The sequence below is a fragment of the Podarcis bocagei genome (genome assembly GCF_964188305.1).
Source record: "Podarcis bocagei genome assembly, chromosome: 4".
Classification (NCBI taxonomy): domain Eukaryota; kingdom Metazoa; phylum Chordata; class Lepidosauria; order Squamata; family Lacertidae; genus Podarcis; species Podarcis bocagei.
The window spans coordinates 99795826-99802693 of NC_138128.1; positions in this window are offsets into that span (position 1 = coordinate 99795826).

Sequence of the window (6868 nt, forward strand, 5' to 3'; positions counted from 1 at the left end):
AGCCAGGCCAGAGCTTGGTAACCATATACCACTGTGCCTCTCATTTATTTGTCTGACAAATAAATAATTATTTTAATTTCTCTATTGCTGCGTTGAATATTTCATTCCAGCTAAGCGTTAACCACAAGCAGGGTGCTACAGCCTCAGATAGAAATGTTGCACAGGCAGTAAAACTTAGCTTAGTTACAAAGTGGTGAAAGTTCCTAGATTATTGGTCCGGCGGGAGGAAAAGAGTGAGAGCCTGAGCAGAAATTTGTGTGGGCAGATTGTGGGTTCATGAGGAGGATAAATTTATCACAGGATGCAGGCAGAGGGTAGGGTTGGGCTGAGAGAGAGAGTTTTGGTGTGACCAGGGGGTGGGTCGCGGAGAGCAAGAAAGGGGGGTTGCATTGCAATGGTCAGCTACGGTGGACTCTTAGGTTTTGTGGGGGGTGTCAGAGAGTGAGACAGGGGTTTTGCAGGGGCCTGGTCTGGTGTGGGAGAAGGAGTTTTGTATGGACAGAGGTGAATTGAATGGGCAGAGAGGGTTCTGGTTCCCTTCTGTCTGGTGAAGAGCTTTGAAGTCATTTCTGCACCAGGTAAAGTGATTTTTAGCCCCCAAATTCCCCACCAACCTGTCCTGTATTTTGCCTAACCTGCCCTTTATTTTGCCCAACCAAAGGTGGCAACCCTAGTCCAGTTACATTGGATGAGTTTCAGTTAGTAAGGCCCAAGGACATGGACAAGGTACCATATTTCTCGCTCTATATGACACACCAGACCACAAGACACACCTAGTTTTTGGAGGAGGAAAAAAAATATTCTGAATCTCAGAAGCCAGAACAGCAAGAGGGATCGCTGTGCAGTGAAAGCAACAATCCCTCTTGCTGTTCTGGCTTCTATGATAGCTATGCAACCTGCATTCACTCCATAAGACGCACACACATTTCCCCTTACTTTTTAGGAGGGGGAAAAGTGAGTCTTATAGAGCAAAATTACAGTATTTGGTTTGGTCTGGGTGGCCAAAGTATGCTTGATCGCATAGTTGATCTGGTTGTACTTAGCATGCGATGAGTGAAACATAAGCAAATCCAGTCCCATTTACTGTAAGATTAGGCATTTATGGATAAGTGCATGTCAAAGAAGCTATCCACCTTCTCTGGGACTCACTGTTTTCTGTGTAGCTTGACTTTGGAGTCTCTCTCTCTCCCCCTGTCCCTCATACTCACACACCAGCAAAGAAGGCAGAGACAAAACCAACACCCCACTCTCAGCTGTGCAACTGAGCATCCAGGCAGAGTCCCTCAATGCTCAGGGCTCCGATTCTTTTGGGAGGGATCTTTTCTTAGCTGCTAAGCAACCGCCCACCATGGCTGGCCATGTGGACAGCTGATTGCAAAAGCAGATTCCCACTGCTCCAATTTTAGCTTGGTTTTTCCTGAAAACTATGGAGGGTGGAGAAGTGTGGCTTAAGAACAGGTAACACACAAAGGATTATTTCTGAGAAAATGGAGAGGCTGAGCCAAGGGGAAAAAGAAAATATAACCCTATATCAGAGAACAACAATATGAGGCAAAGAACTTTTTGTTTAGCTGGTCATCTCATCCGGCCTCCTAGTGAAGACTGAATGCTCCCCCCCCCTTAGTCCTAAAAGGACATTTTAAAATGTGAAATGCAAATACAACAAACATATATATTGGATGGGTGCATTGAACAGGAATGCAGGATTTACTGACTTAATGGCATGCTCTGCTTGAAGCATGAGACAGCCTCATTCTCAAGGTCAAGATATGAGAGCTTCCTCATGTTTTACTCCTATTTTCCTACAACTGATAAACTGATCCTGAAGTATTTATGCACCTGCTATGCTCCTCATGACCTTCCAAAGAAAGGGAAAGAAGGCACTGAGAAATTACAGGCTGGTCCCTCTGATCTTGTTGACATCCATCTGTTTCAAGAGACAATGGAGTGTGCCTCCAGGGGGGAAGTGAAATCTCTGTGTTACAGCACTGAAGTGCCCTCCCAGGGCCACAAGCCTGGGCATTGTGTCTGGAGGTCCTGGACTGCCCTCTTACGGTCTGGCTGAACTGGACCAAAGGAAAGGAGGGCAATATGTTTGGCACCAACTTGGCTGCAGGAGTTGCTGGAGGGAGGCGTACAAGGTGTCATCCAACCATTTTAGGGACTGTACTCTGGATTTGTGTAAGGTTTACTGCTTAACTCCTCCTTCTCCCAAATATATCCCGCAAGGCAGCGGATGTTTAGGACCAGAGTTTTCCTTCTCCTGTCTTCCTAGGTTGATGAGCCCCACCTGCCCCTCACTTCCCTCTACAGCATGTGCAGAAACTGCCTCCTTGACCACTGGTCCTGCCCACTCAATCTGACAGAGCCTGTCTCTGCATGCAGGGGAAGTCTCTAACTCACCACAGGTTTGAGACCCATCAGATACCCTCACCTGGTTTATCTGGTCAGTCGAAGCTATTTCCTATGGTGCTGACACCTTCTAGGAGCCACAGGTGAGAGCTGATTGACGGGTGGGGACCAAAGGCAGACAAACTACCCCAAAAGGAGCACAACGTGTCTCCCACCAGATGTACTGCCCACCCTCTGTACCCTATACACCCCACAATCTATACGAGAGAAGATTATAAAGCACCTATTTGTACGCATATTGATAACAATGTTATGATTACTAGGAGCCATTATGGACTTGTCAAGAGCAAATCTTGCCAGACTAATATTATTTCTCTTTTTGGTTGGGACACTAGGTTAGTGGATGTGGTTTTTCTTGATTTCAGCAAAGCAGTTGACAAAGTCTCATACATGCATTAGCAAACTAGTCATGTGAGGGCTACATAGGATCTTAAATTGCAGGGGGGGGGGATTTCAGTAGAACGTTAGAAGATATTTCTCAAAAGGTGGTAAGAGTAGTTGAAGGGTTGAGTAGAGTAGTCATGGGCCTCTTCTCCTGGAGGTCTTTGAGCAGAAGTTGCTCTATCTGCTCCATCTCACATTTTCTGTCGTGAGCAGGGGACCGTAGGAGTGACCTGCACGACCCCTCCATCTCTGTGAGTCTTTTCTTCAGCTCAGTTAGAATTATTAAGTTGAAGTGTCTCTAAGCAAGCAGGATTGATCACATTTACTATAAAGATGCTGCATCTGCGACCCAGTTCGGATCCATGGGGGACATTTCCCTATCTGCCAAAAGAGGCCTTGCCATTTGGATTGCTGTTCAAAATGTATTAGAGAAGGATTTAATTAACCTGAATACTCCCTACTTGTTCTACCAGCTGCTCCATCAGTTATGTGGTCCTTTTCTGGGTTTTCATGCCATTTCCAGATGCTGTTTTGCTTCAGCTTGCTGTGAGCCGAATTATTGCTTGATTCATGAGCCTAAGAGAGTGAAGAGACACCAGAACCAGAGTTTTTAAAAAATAGTTTTGTAAGCTACGTGTCTTTGCTTTTCTGTTTATATGCATAAAATACCATTTGGTATTTTATGTGACTTGTTATTTTTATTTTTATTTATAGTTTAGAAATTATTTATTGTAATTGTTGAGAATTTCTGTTTAATTATTTTTTGCTGATATTAAATTTTATTGTGTATTATTATATTCTAATGGACTATTGAATATTGCTTTATTTGATGTAAGTTGTTTATTTTAAAGTTATGTTTTTATTATCACATTTTCGTCTTAGTTCAGACTGTTGTAAAGTGTGTGATCTTTGTTGTGTCTTCATCTTGTAAACCACCCTGTGTATAGTAATATAGAAAAGTGGTATGCAAATTAAAAGTGAAATGAAAAAGAAATGAGATGCTGGGAATCCTTGAATTTCCTTATCACTACAATGGCACAAATGTTTCATTTGTGCTGTCACACAGTGAAATATACAGGGAATACACAAAACCTTTAGGAATGATTCATTCTGCCGGCCTCCGGCAGATGCATACTCAAATTCTGGTTGTCCATTAGTGCAGCTATTAATTTTCAGGGACTGGCTGGAGGCAGAGGAGAGGTGGGAGGCACTAGCTGGGGAAGCCCAAGGGACACCCCAGAGGAGGAAGGCTCAGAGCCAGGAGATTGGTGGTGGGACACCAAGGAAAGGTCAGAGGAAAAGAGTGGGGCGAGAAGTTGTTGGATGCTGAAGAGGCAATGGGATTTAGTGAGCAAGGAGAGGAGTTCAGACTCATAGGCTGAAGCAGATGGAGGGTGAGGAGAGGCTGCAGAAGAATCCCAGGAGATCTATCTCTCCTTCTGCAACAAGCTCCCCTTGCCCCTTGTCTCCAAGGACACGCCGGATGGTGCGTAAAGCCGAACAGAGAGTACAGGTGCCCAGGCAGCTTCAGAAACATCCATTAGGGGAAGAGCCTTAGCGCTGGCAGAAGGAGGGCACCACCAGTTCTGGTAACTGCTCTATAGGGGCAAGACTTGCTGGGAACTGATGTTGAGTTGTATGCCATTCGTTCTTTGACTAAAGAGTTAACTTCTCTGACAAACTCTGCTTCTTTCTTGTGGACCTGCGTCTGACTCCAGCCCTGAAACACATATGTACTTCGTTCACAAATGCACTTTTGGATGACTGCTCAGGAAGATCTGCTAAAAACAATGTAGATTGTTGTAGACCTGCTCTCCATTTTTATTAGGACCACTATACACTAACAGAACCCCAAATTTAACACAGGGTTCTGCTTTAAGTGTAATCTACCTGCCACAGTATTTTTCGGTAGACTGCACTCCTTATGAAAAGACGTTCAGGCATATGACAGTGAGCCTGTTATTGCAGTTCTGCTCCAACAGCAAAGTCACAAGAAGTCTCCAGGGCAAAAGAAGGGGAAATAGGTGCTTATATGTTTTTCAATAAAATGTCAGAAAGCTGCAACAGAAGCTGTTCATTCCTCATTTAAAAAGCGTGCAAAGAAGTGAAGGAATGACATAAACAGAGTCACCTTTCCTCACACTGATGCCTTGAAGAGGTGCGCAACTGAGAGGAAAGATGTGGTCTCTGCCCCCCATAAAAAACCCAAACAGTTTATTATTCTTTGTGCAAGAAAAAGCAAGAGTGAAATGCCCTTAATATTCTCTATCATTCACAAGTTCCGATCCAGCAATGTCTTAGTCATCAATCCTATGCATCCTATTTACTCACTTCAGTGTGACTTACTCCCAAGTAAATGTGCCTAGGACTGCAGCTTTACTAACTTAATGGAGTTCTAAACACAAAATCTGCTTGCAGAAAAATTATCAGGGAGGGATGTGGGTAGGTGGATTGTTTTCAAAGCCACCAAATTTGTCTAATCTTTTCCTCCAAGCCACTGAATCTAGTGGCCATTGCCACAACTTCTGTCAGGGTGACTCATAACTTAGTGATGCAAGCAGGAAGTTTCTTCTTTCTTGTCTGTTCTGGCAGCTAATACCAATCAATTTCATGTGACACTTACGAAACATGTGTGATTGATTGATTATTGATTACTGTATTTCATTTCTAGGCTCAAGATAGGTGGCCCTTCCTCAGGCTGCCCACAGCTGTGTCCCATTCAGCTGCACTCTCCACACCCAGTTCCAGGCGCAGGAAGTTTGTTGAGTTTCCCTGGGGGTCCAGAGGATGAAAGGGGAAAGGGGGTGTTATGTACTGAGTTGAATAGGATCCAAATGCAGCAGTCTGATTGGTCCTAGAACAATAGGATTCAGAATGCAGCAGTCTGATTGGTCCTAGAACAATAGGATCCAGAATGCAGCAGTCTGATTGGTCCTAGAACAATGCAGCAGTATGATTGGTTGGCAGGAACCACCCAATCATGCTCCAGATAGAAGTGAATCCACAACCTGATTGGCTTACAGTAGAATTCCGGAATTAGCCAATCATGTGCAGCCCATTGTGTAAATAATGTATATAAGGCAGATACTTTGAGGGGACATTCATTCATTCCTCCTCACCACTATGAGCTGAATAAAGAGCATTAAATCACTTTGCGACTCTGAGTACAGTGGTACCTCGCAAGACGAACGCCTCGCAAGACGGAAAACCCGCTAGACGAAAGGGTTTTCCGTTTTGGAGGCGCTTCGCAAGACGACAGCCCATAGGGAAATATCCAGGACAGCGGGGAAGCGCAGCGCGTCTTCCCCACTGTCCTCGGACCTCCTCCGAAGCCGGGCGGTGGGGCGGGAACGCCTCCTCCCGCCGCCGCCGGGCTTCGGAACGATGCTCCGAAGCCGGGCGGCGGGGAGGGAACACCTGCCCCCGCCGCCGGGCTTCGGAACGATGCTCCGAAGCCGGGCGGCGGGGCGGGAACACCTTCTGAAGGCGGGCGGGGGCGAAAGTCTTTGTCCCCCTGCCTGCCTTCCCGGGAGAGCGGAGAAACACAGCGCGTTTCTCCGCTGTCCCGGAGGGCTTTTGAAGGCAGGTGGGGGGGAGCAAAGACTTTTGCCCCCCGCCCGCCTTCAGAAGAGGTCCTGGACCTCTTCTGAAGGTGGGCGGGGGGGCGAAAGTCTTTGTCCCCCCTGCCTGTCTTCCCAGGGGCTTTTAAATCGCCCCGGACAGCGGAGAAGTCCTCCGCTGTCCCGGGGCGATTTTAAAATGCCGCCCGCCAGCATTTTAAGATCGCCCGGACAGCGGAGAAGTCCTCCGCTGTCCCGGGGTTTTTTAAAATGCTGGGGGTGGGAAGAAAAGCCCTTGTCCCCCCCCCCCCCAGCCTTCAGAAGAGGTCCGGGGACAAACTGTCCCCGGACCTGGTCTGAAGGCGGTTTCCCTAGGAACGCATTAATTGATTTTCAATGCATTCCTATGGGAAACCGTGCATCGCAAGACGAAAAAACCGCAAGACGAAGAGACTTGCGGAACGAATTAATTTCGTCTTGCGAGGCACCACTGTATATTTCAGGGCCCTTTT